Below are 17,513 nucleotides of genomic sequence, written 5' to 3' on the forward strand. Positions count from 1 at the left end.
TATCCCTTACTATAATAGATACACAATTATACTAAAGAATTAATTATAACGGCTTATAAACCTCAACTGAAAAATACCATCCTCCTGAAATCTAAGTAGACAATTCTCCAGGCATATTTATATGAGTAGCCAATAAATAGTTTCCAAGAAAATTCCAGTTTAGAAGTCAGCCAGTCAGCCATTAACTTTTGTTCTCCTTCTTCTTCTTCTTCCTCTTCTTCTCCTTCTTCTTCTTCCTCCTCCTCCTCCTCCTCCTCCTCCTCCTCTTCTTCTTCTTCTTCTTTTTCTTCTTCTTTGTTTTTGAGGTAGAGTTTCACTCTAGCACAAGCTGACCTGGGATTTACAGTGTTGTCACATGGTAGCCTTGAACTCATGGCAATCCTCCTATATCTGCCTCCCAAGTGCTGGGATTAAAGGTATGAACCACCATGTCCAGCTCGGCCACTAATTTTAAATGTAAAATTAACACAGTTAAATCATAGTAATAAATATTAATGAATAGGCATGGATATTGGTATAATATAGGTGAAAGTATGACTTGGTTCTGACTTCTCTAAGACAGTTTGGCAAAGCATCATTTAGAGGATCCAAAATATAATCAATATTTTCTTTCTGAGGCAGTAATAATAATCTCTTGTAAATGTGGACAAATCACATTTTACAGAGAGACATGTACCACAAATTTATAACATATATATATGTGTGTATATATATATACATATATATATGTATATATGTGTGTGTGTGTGTATAGTATATATCAAATATAAAGTTGAAACAACAACAAAGAGCACTTGTGGATGCTTTACACAACTTATAGGAAGAAATATATTAAATGTTTGGAGTTTTCCAAAAGTGGAAAGCAGCTGTTTATGATACAATGTTGATCCAAGGAAAATAATACAAAATTTATCTCTCTCTCTCATACACACACACACACACAATGTAAAAATAGAATGTTCTATACATTTGATCACAGAAAATGACCATAGGGAAATTCTGCAACTGAAGAGTAATCATTTGTCTGAGTATAGTATAGGTCATTATTTGCATCTCCCTTTATGTTTTTCTGATTCATAAGCTTTCTAGAAATTATGATTTATTGTACCTTTTATACAAAATGACATATTAACTTTGAAAAAAATCAGACATACATTCATCAACCAATGAAGATACCCTTCTTCATTTACCCTTACCTGGTGGCTAAATGAAGTAGAAGATTTCAGGGGTCTGCATCCCCAGAGTTTCTGAAGGTGGGGCCTGCAGGGGGAAGGCGAGACTTGATGGGAATTCCATTATGAGGATGATGAGAAACTTGACTCTTTTTTTTTTTTTTTTTTGACTTTCAAGGTGGGATCTCACTCTAGCCCAGACTGACCTGGAATTCACTATGGAGTCATAGGGTGGCCTCAAACTCATGGCAATCCTCCTACCTCTGTCTCCCAAGTGCTGGGATTAAAGGCATGCTCCACCACGCCTGGCAGAAACTTGACTCTTCAGAGAATCTTCCAGTAGGACACAGAGACAGAGCAGAAGTGTTCATTATGGATGTGTGGCACACAGATTTTCCCCTGAGCCAGGACACAAAGGAAGCCAGAATAAGCCAGACTGCAGGAGTTTAATAGACGGGAGCAGAAAATGAGGGAGCTGTATCCTGCAGCTGTGTTTTCCTTTTTGCGTGCAAAATTAGCTGGTTGGTGGCTATTATATAAGGATATTAGCAAAACTTGAAAAGCTGAGGAAAGAGGTCAACCTGGGGATGGCCAAAGGTGTGGAGCAGCCCCAGGTGCTGCTGTTCACGGAGGGTCCCATTTGAACAGCAGGTGCAGCAAGCTCCGTTGAATCCCCATGACTTAGCTACTTTACTGACGTTAAGCACATAATCTCCTCTCCCACCTGGAAAGCATGCAAGCCATGTGTGTCTATTGAAAACAAACACTACCATTGGATCAATTGTTATAATGTTCCCTTCAGTTGCTACTGCTATTACAAATATCTTGATATGAAGCCCCCACTTGGAAAACATGTCTGGAAGCACCCCATACTGTGTACAGCTCATATCTACAACTCTCTGATGACAAATAACAAATTTGAAGCCAGCAGTTGATTCTCAAGGTAAAAAAGTAATTTGTGCTGCTTTCAACTTTCTATAATCTTGTTATTATGAGTCAAATGTATATGCAAAAAAAAAGATCTCCAAGACTGATTCTCTATGATGATGGGCAGGAAGAAAATGGCATATACCTTAGTCATCAATTTTATAATGTCTTGTAAGGTAATCTCTTTAGGTTTCCTAATTTTGCCTGGCCAATGGCAGTTTGTTAATTTCATACTAGGTATACAGTTCAGATTCCTTTCTAATCCCTGAAAGCACTTGAAACAGAGCCAGTTCTTCGGGAATCATTTCTCTCTCTACTTCCTAAAGCTCAGACTAATTAGAGAGAGAAATGGAGCTAGTCACTGTTTTGAATAATCTTTGTTGCTCCTCTTTTCCGTTCAAGTGAAAAATTATGCATTTCAGTCTGCTGAAAGCAGCGTTGAGCACTTTTCTCAGTGCAAGACATTAAAGTTCATTTTTAGGGGGAGCTTCCTTACTATTATTTCAAGATATTTATTTGCAAACAGGGAAGGACACAGAGAGAGTGTGTGTGCCAGGGTCTCTAGCCCTAGCCACTGCAAACTCTAGATGCATGCACCACCCTGTACATCTGGCTATAATGGGTACTGGGGAATTAAACCCAGGTCGTTAAGTTTTGAGTAAATGCCTTAAACACAGGACCATCTCTTCAGCCCATTCTTAAGGTACTGACACTGAGCTCACACAATGGAGTGTTGTGCCTTAGGAATTGTGAGGTAAATTAATCCCAGAGTTTGTATGGAAGAGTGGAATGAGTCAAAGAGGGAGGTTAGGAAGGAAAGACGTTGTTTATAAACATCTGGTTTTACCTGAACTTACCAGCCAGATTTATAAATGTTCTGAAGTAGGTGATATCCATGTATCATTGAAATTCCAATCCATCTTTAAGATTCAAACAAAATTACTTCCTTTCAAAGTCCTCCTAACACTTTGCACATACAGTTCCCCTTATTTGGATCCTATGTTATCGGATTGAAGAACCTTTTGTTGATACGCACCTTGTACAAGACAGAGGAGAGAAGGGGTGAAGGGATGCTTGGTGGTCAGGGAAGCTGAGCAGTTCCAGACTCCATCATTTGCTCAGCCCACAACCTGATTTCTCAATCTGTGGCTACGCTGGGCTCTGCAGCTTCATCTATACACACTTAGCTCCACTGTGTACTAATAGAGGCAAGAGGTTTTCGAGGTCAGGAAAAAAGGCACATCATCTCACGTAAATATATGTTCTGAAGAAGAACTGTCTTATACCAGGAACAAGAATGTTTTGTATAGGCCATGTTGGTGCTGAGAAATCATTGTTTAAAGAATAAACAATTAGCCCTGGGGGACAGAAATGGTGGCCATTGGAGGAATTAATGTGTTTGGGAGAAGAATAAGGGGAAAAAAAAAAACCCTGAAAACTGACAGAAATTACAGGAAAGATACAACCAGGAAAAAGGAGTAAAAGCAACTTAAGTAGCAGGTGACACAGTGCATACATGTAATCTCAGTGCTCAGGAGGTAGAGGTAGAGGGACCAGGAATTTAAGGACAGCCTTGGCTACATTGTAACTTCAAGAGCAGGTTAGGCTACATGAGGCCCTGTCTCAATACCAACCCAACTACAGACAGACAGACATTGTTGAAGGCTTAGAGTCTATCATTAATGATGTTGCCTCCAAAAAGGAAAAAGAATAGGGGGCTGGAGAGATGGCTTAGTAGTTAAGGCACTTACCTGCAAAGCCTAAGAAGAGAGGGTTGGTTCCCCAGTACCTACATAAGCCAGAAGTACATGGTAGTACATGGTGGTACATGCAGGCATCTCTCTCTCTCTCTCTCTCTCTCTCTCTCTCTCTCTCTCTCTCTCTCTCTCACACACACACACACACACACACACACACAAATAAATGAATAAATAAATAAAAATAAAGTATAAGAGCTGGAGAGATGGCTTAGTGGTTAAGCTCTTGCCTGTGAAACCTAAGGACCCTGGTTCGAGGCTTGATTCCCCAAGACCCACAATAGCCAGATACACAAGAGGCCACACGTGTCTGGAGTTCGTTTTCAGTGGCTTGAGGCCCTGGCATGCTCATTCTTTCCTCTCTCTCTCTCTCTCTCTCTCTCTCTCTCTCTCTCTCTCTCTCTTCCTGTTTCTCTGTCCCTCTCAAATAAATAAATCAAAATAAAAAAATAAAATAAAAAACAAAATTTTAAAGGATTAGGATTGAACTATTTTCCCTTAATTAGTGAGTAGATTATGTTTATACTTTACTGACTTTTAGCACTTTACCTATATATTAACAACAAAACTTCTGGTGCTTGTTTTAGTTTTATTTGTGCATGTATATATGCCAGGGTCTCTTTCAGTTGCAAATGGATGTCTGTCTGGCTTTACATGGTGTGTCTGGGAATTGAACTTGGGCTACCAGGATTTTCAAACAAGTGTGCTTAACCCTTGAGTCATCTTCCCAGCTCTGCAAACTTTCCAGAAATGTTCACTTTCTGGAAATTTTGTCCAAATCTTTGGTCTTGCATGGAAGTCCAACTCCAAACAACAAATTCTAGTCAGTACATCTCTATGTACATTTATATACACCTGCATATATGCATGTGTACGTGCAGCACAAATATGTATTACAATGCGCTTATGCTCTTAAAGGTCTCCTAATATTACCTTTATATTGTATTTCAACTAACAGACTAAAACAGAAAACAACATGTGAATAAGGGTGTGTTATTGATAAACAAGACCCAACCAGTTGAAAATAATCTCAGAATGGCAAAAACTGGGACAATTTAAGCAGCAGAATTAATAAGCCAACCCTAGGCTATAATCTAAGTACAAGTAAATATCCATTAGCTTGCACGAATATAAATAAATGATAAGATAAGTGGGTGAGGAAAATAGAAATGTCCCATGCAGATTTTCATAGTATTTCTATAGATACTCCGTTCCCATAGAGAGGGAATTGCCCACTTCTCAAGCACGAACAATACAAAGTTCTGTCCTTCCAAAGTGTGCACTGTGGAGCAAGGTGGGGCGAGACTTAAAATGGAGAGACCTGACATGCACTGTCCTGGTCAGGAGATCAAGGCCAGCATTAGCTGTGCTACTGCATATTGGCAGTGCAAACCCTGGATAAAATGCCATGTGGGTGGCTCTCTATCTCTGTGGCTTTCTTCTGCAAAACCCATAACCATAGCCTAATCATGAGAAAAACATCCAGCAAATCTAACTGGGGGACAATTTGTAAAATGACTGGCAAGTATCCCTTGAAGTGTCATAATCATCTAAAACAAGTCTAACTTGAAAAAAAGGTCGCCTCTATCCAAAAATAGCCTAACACGATGACGAAGTGCAATGTGGAACCCTTGGCTGGATAAAAAAAAAAAAAAAGGAAGTCAGGTAAGCTCTCAGACAGTGTAAATGAGATATAAACTTCACTTAGGAATAACTTGAAGATCTGATACGTTCATTGCGATACACGTCCCATGTGAACGCAGTGTAAGAACAGTATGATTCTGTATTATATTTGCAAGTTTCTGTAAACATAAATCTATTCCAAACTAAAAGGTTTATTTAAATATTAAAGAGAACTTTAGTATTTTTGAAAATTATATTAAAATCATTTAAATAGCTTTGAGAAAGTTTCATTACACTGTTACATGAATGCCCACATGGGCTCACTTATTCAATTCCATTTATCATCATTTGATTTGAGAGCAGACTTTCTGATATTTCAGCCAATGAATATATGTTGAAAACAAAAAATAGCCAATTTTTTTAAATTTATTTTTATCCAAACTTCAGAAAACATAGGTTTTAGTAAATTTTCAGGCCTCAAGTAGGAATTATCTATCCATTAGAGCATATGTTATAGAGTGAACCTTTTTTATAGAAAGATAGTCTAACTACAAATCTAAAATAGGCGATAAGGTTACATATATAAATAAATTTGGCTTTACTAGTCTCTAAGGCACAGGAATGGAAAAAAGATACTACTAACCACGGGGTAGCAAAACACATTCAGCTTATATTCTTAACTAATATCTCTTAGTGATCTTTTCCCTCCTGGTGTTTGAAAGACATAAAATTTGAAATTTAATTGAAAATGGACATTACTAATGTAATTTAAGTTCTTAACTGAAAAAATAGGTATATTAATAAAATTTTATCTTTTTATGTTGCTAAATATAAGAAAAGTTAGTGCCCTACTGATATTATGAACCAGTCTTTTGCTTCATGATGGACTAAAGCAATGCATGAGAGAATCCACATCCATGGGTAAATCTTTTCTCCCACTCCTTTTCCTGGTGAACAATTCCAAGGAAGAGATGATAAACCAGTTCCTTTGCCACTTACAAGACTGGATATTGCATTCTATTCTTTTCATAATAGGAGATATGTTGCAGTCAGGTTTCATTGCTGGTAGAAATCACCCAACCAAGAACAGCTTGTGGGAAAAAGAGAGATTGATTTTGGCTTGTAGGCTCAAGGGGGAAGCTCCATGACGGCAGGGAAGACATTGGCATGAGCAGAGGGTGGACATCACCTCCTTGCCGACATAAGGTGGACAATAGCAACAGGACAGTGTGCCAAACCCTGGCAAGGGGAAACTGGCTGTGACAGCCATAAGCCTGCCCCCAACAATACACCCTCTACAGGAGGCTTTAATTCCCAAGTCTCCATCAGCTGGGAACCTAGCATTCAGAACACCTAAATTTATGGGGGACACCTGAATCAAACCACCACAATTTGTTCAGTTCAGCTGATGAATGTGCTTGTGTTCCGCTAAAGCAGTGAAGTGTAGAAATTTTCTGATAGAAATGCCACCTGGAAGACTTTTCTGCTCAATTGAGTTAAGGAAAATGGTCCATACATGAAAGAATAGACTCTTCCAAAGAGAGGAAGAGGAACCACATTGGGAATTCACAGAGGTATTGATAGAACAATGTAAACATGCCAGGACAGAGATGGCTAAGAAGACAAGCTAACTGAACCTCCAGCTGTGCAGCTCCGCAGTGGGGACGAAGGGCAGAAGCGGCTCAAACAATCAGCCTGGAAGCCTTGGTGTCAACAGAACAGAAGTCCATCCGTCTATACAGCCTGCAAGCCTCAAATCTAGTTGTAGGTTTTGGTGAGATAATTTCCCCTGTGTGCATGTCAGCATTGGAGAGGAGTCCCACTTTGTCACTCTATGATTTAGAGGACAATGACTAAGAGCCATCTTGGAAGGAAATCTATTGCTGAAAATCTGAATGTTAGGACATCAAATTTCATACAGTCATAAAGGGCCATATAAGTCCTGCTACCATATTTGTGGGTGATGTCAGGACCACAATTTCATCTTTAGATGGGTCATCCAAACTAAAACTAAGCATAGAACTTCATAGTTAAACTACATATTCCATGCACTTAGCAGATATCTACTTAATGTTCCATCTGACAGATAGTTAACGGTCTTCTCAGAGCCACAAATAAAGTGTTATGTAACATACGAGACAATCAAAATAATGCCCTCTGTCTTACCAGAACATAAAGCAAACCTAGAAATCACTAATGAGAGAAACTATTAAAATGACACAAATACTTAGAAACTAAACAATAGTATCTCAAATTACCAATGGGCTATTGAAGAAGTCAAGAAAAAAAATTCAAAATTTCCTAAGTTCACTGCAAGCTCTCCCTCATGAGTTTCCTAACTTATAACAGCTTGAGTTGTGGGAACACTTGACAAGCAACATGGGGAACAATAATAGGGGGCAGGAGGGTCTTGGGGGAAGGGGGAAGAAAGGAGTGGTAGTTTAAAAGTGTGTCCCTCATAGACTCAGGTGATTTATTAAGCTTGTAACTTGGATCTCCAGCCACTTAGCTGGAGGAAGTGTCACTGTGTGTGGATCCTGGGATCCAGCCCTAAGTTGTGTTTGGCGGTGGATTCCAGGCCGCAGGTGTAAGAGAGGAGTCTAAACTCTGGTGGTGCTTGTTGTTTCCCTTGTTTCCTGGATGGTGATGGTCTTTCTCTGCTTGGATGTATGGAAACAGCTTCTTTGGCCACCAATAGAACTTCCTCCTTGTTCTGTAAGCTTGAAATAAATCCCTTCTTCCCCTGAACTGTGCCTGGTTTGGATGTACATCCCAGAAACATGAAGCTAACTACAATACAAGGGTAGGGGGAGAATTACACAAAACTAAAGTCCACATGAGTAAATCCTAAAACCATGGGCTCAGTCTTATAAATTCCCAGCCCCAGAAATGTGTTACACCCCATAGTTTGTCAAAGAGATATATCAGGCCCCCAAAACAAGTCAGGCTTCTAGCAAACCACTTGATTACCCACCAGAGCTAAAAGGTAAGACCCAATTACTTAAGACACCACAAGCAGCCCAACACAGAACATCAAGAGATCATGCTGAAATTTGAAGGACGCCAGCTCCCATGTGGCTAGCCCTCATTATGCTGGAAAGTGCTACCTGAGCTTCTGTGGGATAATGGCCACCAACACTGTGAGCAAGCACGAGATCCTGCTAGATACAAATCAACCAGCTGGACAAGATGCACACACTTGTGGTAATGGCACTAAGCCTATGTAGGTCACCAATGGCCCTCTGATTGGATAAGATGTCTGCTCAATGGGAAGGAGCTCATAGCTGACACTGAAAACCATGTCAGAATCCTGTGGAGACAAGGGACATGGACTCCAGAGAGAACCTCGTACTAGACTTCAGCCAAAAGAGAGAGGCTGCCCTCATCAAAATCTCTCTTAATTATCTTTCTTCCCTTTAACCCATCCTGCTCTCACTTTCAATTAGAGAATCTGTTTTCTTTTTCACAGAATGCAGCAAAACCTAGGGAGAAGCTAAGTCCATCAACATGATGAGAAAAGGTAGCTGACTCCTTATCATGATGAGATGAGCCACCTCTTACACATCAGCCAGTATCTTGGTGAAACCACAGAGGACTTGCCAGGCTGAGCGAGAGCTCTGCTGTCAAGGTGAGCCTGACAACTTGTTCCAGGGCTAGGGCACTAGATACTGAGGATACTCAAAATGCACGAAAGCAGAAATCCAAAAGTGGCTGAGAGCTCAACACTACAGTAGACTTATGAAAGGTCCAGGAAATATTGCAGAAGAGGGGACAGAAATATTGTAAGAGCCACAGGGTGGAAAGGGGTATCCCGAGGTATTGCCCCTTCCAGCAGTAACAAACTGCTGCATGTATACCCCATAACCCCATGATGAATACCAGCAACCCCACTGAGGAGTCCCCTCAGCAGAATGGGAGTGGGAAGGAGAGAATATACTAGGATAATATGAGGAAACAGGACCAACATAGTTATATACTTAAAACAAAGTTTCTGATTAATAAAAAAGTAAATATAAAAAAATTCCTAGGATCAAATAAGGATGACATCACAACTTCCTACAACCTTTGGGGCATAGCTAAGGCCACTTATGAGGAAAACTTATGGCTACAACTATTTACAAAAAAAAGAATATCAAAGGGATCTGAAAATAAACAACTAAATGATGTACCTCAAGGTCTTAGGAAAATAAGGACAAGCCAACCCCCAAAACAGTAAACAGAAAAAGATAATAAAGATCAAAGCACAAAAGGATAAACTTGAGATAAAAAGAACAATACATAGAATCAGTCAAAGGAAATGTTAGTTATTTGAAGGGATAAATAAGATTAACACTCTCAGCTAAACCAATTAAAAGAGAAAGAACACAAATTAATAAACACAAGTTGTAAACAAGAATTTTATAACAATTTGAAATAACATCAAGAGGATTGTAAGAGAACACTTTGAAAGTTTGCATTTGAAAATAAATGGGAAATATACAATAAATGTATGAATTTCTAGACACAGATGGCCTAACAAAATTAAATCATGAATATACAAACAATTAAACAGATACATAATAAACAATGAGCTTCAATAATAATAATAATCATAACAATAAAAACTCTATACAAAGTCAAACCCTGCCCCAGACAAATTTACCACAGAAGTCCAGGAGACATTTAAGAAAGAACTAATACCAATACCTCCAAAACTGCTCTAGAAAATCCAAAGAGAAGGATGAATACCACATTCATTCTATGAAGCCAGTACTATCCTGATGGCAAAAACAGATAAGACACGACAGCAACAACAAAAATACAAAACAATAGATCAATTTCCCTGACTAACAGAGGTTACAAAAAAAAAAAAAATCACAATAAAACACTCAAAAATCAAATGCAGGAACACATGAAAAAGATGATTCACATTGCTAAGTTAGTTTCATTCTAGGGATACAAGTTCAGTTTAACATAAATAGACTTAGGAAGAAAAACCACCTCCTCCTAAAGTCTCAGAGGAAATAGGAATGGAAGACAACATTATACTAAGCGGGGACAAATAGAGTATTTCCTCTAAAATCAGGAGCAAATAACTTTCGCTGCTATTATTCAACATGTGTTTAAAGTCTTAGAGAAATAAGAGTAAAAGATGAATGGGCTGGGCGTGGTGGCGCACACCTTTAATCCCAGCACTCGGAAGGCAAAGGTAGGAGGATTGCCATGAGTTCAAGGACACCCTGAGATGACATAGTTAATTCCAGGTCAGCCTGGACCAGAGTGAGATCCTACCTCAAAAAAAAAAAAAAAAAAAAAAAAAAAATGAATGGGATTCATCTAGGAAAGACATGAAAATATTCCTATTTGCAAATGGCCCTATCCTGTATGGAAGAGAACTTAAAAACTGCACCAGGAAACTAAGAGTCCTAATGAACAATTTCAGCAAAACAGCAGGATACATAATCAACATGCAAAAAAAAAAAAAAAAAAAAAAACCACAGTAATCTTTCTACATACCAACTATGAAAGAATGAGTGAATAAGTAAGAAATAAGGTTGAAAGTAACAACTATTCACAATATATTAAAAAGGTCAAATATCTAGGAATAAGTCTAACCAAATTCATGAAAGAGCTCTGCAATGAAAACTTGAAGGCATGGAAGAAATTAAAAATTCTAGAGAAAAGAAAGACCCCTTTGCTTATTGTTACATTACTATAGATGATCTATAGAATCAATACATTCTCCATCAAAATTCCAATGACATTTTTTCACAGAACTAAAAAAAGAATTCCTAAAATGAATACTGAAGCACAAAAGACCCTGGACATCCAAAGCAATCCTAAGGAAAGAAAACAAAACAACAACAAAAAGTGAATACTACTGGAGGAGCCCTGATGACTCAGTTCTGCATGGGGTTTCCAGTGAGCTTTGTCCAAGGGCTGAATTGGGCTTACGACCTTCACAAAGCATCTTCGAAGTCCAGGGGAAAGAGACAGTGTTAGTTTCTTCATTGTAAACCTGCAAATGGTGCACTGCTTCCACTTTTCTCTCCTTTTCCAATTTTTTTTCTAGGTCCTTTTTATTTCCACTAAGGAAATACTAATCACAAAAATAACTGGGGCTGGAGAGACTGTTTAGTGGTTAAGATGCTTGCCTATGAAGCCTAAGGACCCAGGTTTGATTTCCCAGTACCCCAGTAAACCAGACGCACAAGGTGGCGCATGTGTCTAGTATTGGTTTTCAGTAGCTCGAGGCCCTGCTGTACCCATTCTCTATCTATCTCTCTCTCTTTCAAATAAATAAGTGAAAAATAAAGCATATTAAAAGTTACTAATACAATTACTAATAATTTTTAGAATTAATTTGCCGATTTCAATAAAAAAAACTGTCCATTAGGTTTACAGGTGATATAAAATTTTATTTTGAGGCAGAGGCAGGAGGACCACTGTGAGTTTGAGGCCACCCTAAGACTCCAGAGTGAATTCCAGGTCAGCTTGGGTTAGAGTGCGACCCTACCTCGAAATACCAAAAAAAGAAAAAAAAAAACTTATTTTGTTACAACTGATACCTTAATTCTCAATGAAATTGAATATTTCAATCCATGCATATACTACCTGGGCTAGACACTCACTGCTTACCAAACTGTGGCAAAATTCCATATCACTGTTAAGTTCTCAGTGCTCAGGCAAGCATTGCCTCTTCCTCCAGGGCTTTGAAGGTGTTCCATACACTTTCACAAATCAATCCTTAGCTGAGTCCACATGCAGACCCCAAATCATACCTTTTTTCTTAGATCTTTTCTCTGATAACATGTTTCCTCCTTTTTATTACCTTTGGCCAGTCTCAGTCATCTCCCCTTAGCAACACTACCTATGCAACGTCCTCTTCCGGACCTCGAACATGTTTTCAGAAAGAAACTCAAGACAAACAAACATGCTTCTCTAACCTTGTGAGTTTTGTGTTAACTAAGGAGCTACCGTCTGATATTGCCTGTGTATGTCAAACTTTAAAGCTGTGGCGAGAGGGCACTAAATTTATTTCTGCTCACAGTCAGCATGGCAGGTAACATAATCCACACAATTCATGGTAGTAAAGAGTCCAAAACACAAATGTAATTTTTTTCAATACCATGTTTATTTTCTCTCAAATTATAAAGCTATAGATACAAAACATGCCAAAATAAAAAAAGAATTTAAAAACCACAACTTCCTAAATTTCAGAGCTGCTATTTATATGCATTATAGTTCAATATGCATACGCATTTTTCCTGTGTATGGATTTTATCTTCTTAAGCAACATTATCAGTGGCATCTACATTTTCACAGGGAGGACTTCAGTGTGGTTTCCAAAATTGAATTAGGGCCGAGTGCTTATTCTTCTTGTCCTATTCTTGGTGACCTCCATGTGGCTGTGCGTTATAGATTTCATCTGTCACTTATTTTCACTTGAGGCCCGCTCAAAGCAGGTGAATCTGTCACCTGCCTCACAATTGATACTGGTCAGTCATCCAAGTACCACTGCTTCTATCACCTCTGTGTCATCTCATATTCAGTAGCAAGTGCATTCCTTCACATTTTTCCCGGGAGCTGAAGAATGGTCAGGTGAATGCCATTTTGACCAGAAACCCTCACTTTTTTCAAATTTAATATTCCACTATTATTTTTATTCAAAATGGAGAGAGAGAGAAAGGGAGGAAAGGAGCGTAGCCACCACAAATAAACTGCAGGTTCATGTGCCCCCTGTCCATCTGGCTTATGTGGGCATTTGGTATTTCCCTCATTCCAGACATAGCTCCTAAAACCCTGATGATAGCCTGATCATGAAGGTATAGAAACATATTCCACAGGCTTAAGAGATGGCTTAGCAGTTGAGCTGCTTGCCTGCAAAGCCTATGGATCCAGGTTCAATTTCCCAAATACCCACATAAGCCAGATGCACAAGATGGTGCATGTATCTGGTTAGCAGTAGCTAGAGGCCTTGGTGTGTCCATTCTTTCTCTCTCTCCTTCTATCAAATAAATAAAATTATATACATACATCTATAATATATATTATAGTTTATACATATGTATATATATTATAGTTTATATATATATATGTATGTATGTATGTATATACATATATCAGAATTAGTGATGCATCTCTACAATGGACCAATGGTTTAGCAATGCAAACAAACTATTAGAATATTATAAAATACTGATAAATCTTGAGAGCATTACACTCTATGGAAACAAATATTAAACACAAAGGAGGACAGACTTTAAGAGTTTGCCCCTGTACATTTCTGATAAGTATCAAAACCACCTGTATTGGTGGAAATGTTTCCCATGAGGAGTGATGACTGGTTGAAATGAGCATATGGAAATGCTTCAATGTGGTAAAAACCATTTGCATTTTCAGTGTGCTTTTGGTTATTGAATGAAAGCTATTAATCTACTCATACTTCTCACAAAGGTGGAGGATTTCTCCCATGGTAGCCAAACAGCTGGGTGTCCACAAGACTGGCTCCAGCTTCAGATGGACACACTTCTGTCCAGCCTACCCACAAACCAGTACTTTTGGTAATTATTCCCTCATCTTCCATAATTTTATCTAATGGTTATCACACTCAAGAATGTCATTGACATTATAGGTTATTAGAAATGCTACCAGTGAAGAATGATCTAGAGTGTTATACATGTCAAAGTTTGGAAGGGCCTAGAACACAGAAACATCCCTTCTCATGGAGCTGGGATGTATCACCATCTTGGCATGTGAATGTATTCACCAATCCAGAGACTCACTATATCTACAGGTTAGGGATTTTTATGAAGACTCCATCATGTCGATATAATCCATTATTAACTCAAATCACTGTCTAGAACTATTCAGTGTTAAGAAAGAGATTGTGCCAAAAGTTCTTACCTTTTATTCATGGCCTGGTTTTTCTTCTGGACAGTCCCTATTTGGGGTCTACCACAGGTCATATCACTTAGGAAACCCCAAAGAGTTCAGGAGCCCTGTGGAAGATCAGGATATCATAATCGTTTTAGGAGCTGTGTCTTGAATCATGGAGATACTGAATATGAGCTTCTTATTGTATAACAATCATGCAACTGCATAGTCTTGTTAACTTTAACATAATTACATATTGAATATCTGGACTTTGTAGTCTATTTAAATACAATATATCTCCTCTGATATTGCAAGAATCATTGAGGTGCTTGGTCCATATTAAGTATTTGTTCACACATGTGGAATAAACCATTTTGTTAAGATAGAAAGTTCATGCCTAATTTTTATCAGTGCATTGAAATTTATAGGAAATATGATGATCACATCTACTTAGGGGTTGTGAAGATAAATTAAGGATTTGTGACACTGTTGGTTCCAAGAGTTTTTGTTCAATATTTTATTTATTTATTTATTTATTTATTTATTTATTTGAAAGGGACAGAAAGGCAGATAGAGAGAGAATAGCCACACCAGGGCCCATAGCCAAATGACTACAGACTCATGAGCCACCTTGTGAATCTGGCTTATGTGGGTACTAGGTAATTGAACCTTGGTCCTTAGGCTTCACAGGCAACCACTAAGCCATCTCTCCAGCCCAGTTCCCAGATTTTTATAGCTTGTTATATCATTGAGCACTTACAGGAATCAAATTAGAAGAGGACATGTAAAAGTGGTTCAACTTTCAGTTTAGCATGGTTTCATTAAATGGCACATAAAATTCATAACTAATGGCATTTACTTTGATTATTGATAAAATAAATGGTATCCTTGAGGAATAATTAAACAGAGAGAAAATATTCTGATGGCCAAGAGGTCAACATTTATAATTAACAGGAAATTATAATGGTTTACAAAATGGCATACTCTGAAATTAAAAGTGATTATCTTAATTATTTTGATAAATTTTTAAATTAAGGCTTAGCAATCAATAATGGTAAGAATTTTTAAATAAATTCTGTATAAATATGTATTTAAAAGAGATCTTTAAAATTTGAGTCAGTGTATGTTAATTCAATTTTGGAAGGCTTCATCTTCAAGTATTACAATTTTATTCATTCAGGAAGTGATTTAAGTCTTGATAGGATATATTATAAAAACCTAATAGAGTATTTCATCAGTACTGAAAGCCCAAACTAAATGTCAGGATTTTATTACTTTGAATATTGATGACATATTCTATGAGTTGTTTATCATGGGGACCAAGAATACCTTGCTTATTTATGGTAATTTCAATTTTATTTTCCAAGGGACCTTTACATACACATTATGTCATAACCTCATGCTTTAAATAAGAAAACTGTGGAAATATAAGTCTTATTTATGAGAGAATTGCACTGCAAAGTTACCTGAGCTATCTAAAGTTATAGAACTACTTACTGGCAAAAGGCAAGAACTGAACATGACTCTTCCTTTGCCCTGTTGGATGTTTTTCCTCCAGATCCTAAGGCTTGTGGAGTAACAGAATGGTATGCCAGTATTCATTTCTGCAATATTAGTGACTATACAGCTGAGATTAAAGCCATTTTGATTGAACATATTCCTTCTCTTTATTTGTGATGACTATCATGTTTATGCTGCATTATTAAATTAACATGACTGGGTGTATCCCTGTTTCTCACTATCTAAGGGAAATTTCAAATAGTAAAAAGGCCACTTAAATCTATGCCTAACAAAAATGTTGAGAATAGTCTAATACTAGGTGCTCACCTTCAAAATGAGACAGCGAAGCCACGTCCCTCCAAGACTCTGGGAACCTTACAGAAGATGGAGCAGAAAGAATGTAAGAGAAGATTGGGAGGAGAGCTTCAAAACACTGTCTTCTCACTGAGATATGGCTATGCTACTCATGAATTCACAGCAGTTTTTTTGTTTTTTCCAGAACAAGAAGTGATGAGCCTCTTAGTACTTCACCATTGATGGGGGATAGATATGTGAGACCCCAGACCTCCCAGAGTAACTAATGGCAGCCAGTGCTTTCTGGGAAAGGGTTGTTAGATTCATAGTATACAGTTACTGGCAAAGATCCTTCCACTCATAATCATATAAGCATTTTCTCAATTTTCTCAATGGATAAAAAAGGAAGGCATAAAAATAATATGAGAATTAATTGGAAAGAAGAAGGGGAGGGAGGAAAAAAGAGAGGGTAATTGGAGTAATAATATCACAATATATCTATGCATGAAAATATCAAAAATGGAAAAAAAATAAGTAACTGTGGTCAATGACTTCTTAGATAACATGGATAGTGGACTGGATTGAGGTTTGTGACAGTCAGTAATGATGGGTACAAAATATTCTGACTCTTTTTTCTTGGATACAGTTGTCAACGCGTCACACGTTCTGTTCTATTCTGAGAAGTGGTAGTGGACAGTTGAAGTGATTGCTGTCATCTGGTCTCCCATCCCTGAAATCTTCCTTGTGCCATTACATCTAAAAATAATTGAGCTCCTTTTTCTTAAAAAACAAAAACAAAAACAAGAATGCTTCTGATTTGTGAAGTCGTCACTTTGTTCCACTTCATTGAAAATAGCCAGTCAAAGAAACGTCAAAGAAATATCCATTTTTCAAGTAATTTATTTTCATTTTTTAAAATCTTTTCAGTTTTGTTTTAATAAGTATTGAATATTTCTAGGTCGATAAGGATAAAGACTGAACCATGAAAACAAAGACATCTCCTAAGTATCAGTGACTGAAACAAAGCGTGAGTTCACCAGTCCGTACAGACGTCTCCTAAGTATCAGTGACTGAAACAAAGCGTGAGTTCACCAGTCCGTACAGACGTCTCCTAAGTATCAGTGACTGAAGCAAAGCGTGAGTTCACCAGTCCGTACAGACGTCTCCTAAGTATCAGTGACTGAAACAAAGCGTGAGTTCACCAGTCCGTATAGACGTCACCTAAGTATCAGTGACTGAAACAAAGCGTGAGTTCACCAGTCCGTATAGATGTCACCTAAGTATCAGTGACTGAAACAAAGCGTGAGTTCACCAGTCCGTATAGATGTCACCTAAGTATCAGTGACTGAAACAAAGCGTGAGTTCACCAGTCCGTATAGATGTC

The sequence above is a fragment of the Jaculus jaculus genome, chromosome 4, assembly GCF_020740685.1.
Source record: "Jaculus jaculus isolate mJacJac1 chromosome 4, mJacJac1.mat.Y.cur, whole genome shotgun sequence".
NCBI lineage: Eukaryota > Metazoa > Chordata > Mammalia > Rodentia > Dipodidae > Jaculus > Jaculus jaculus.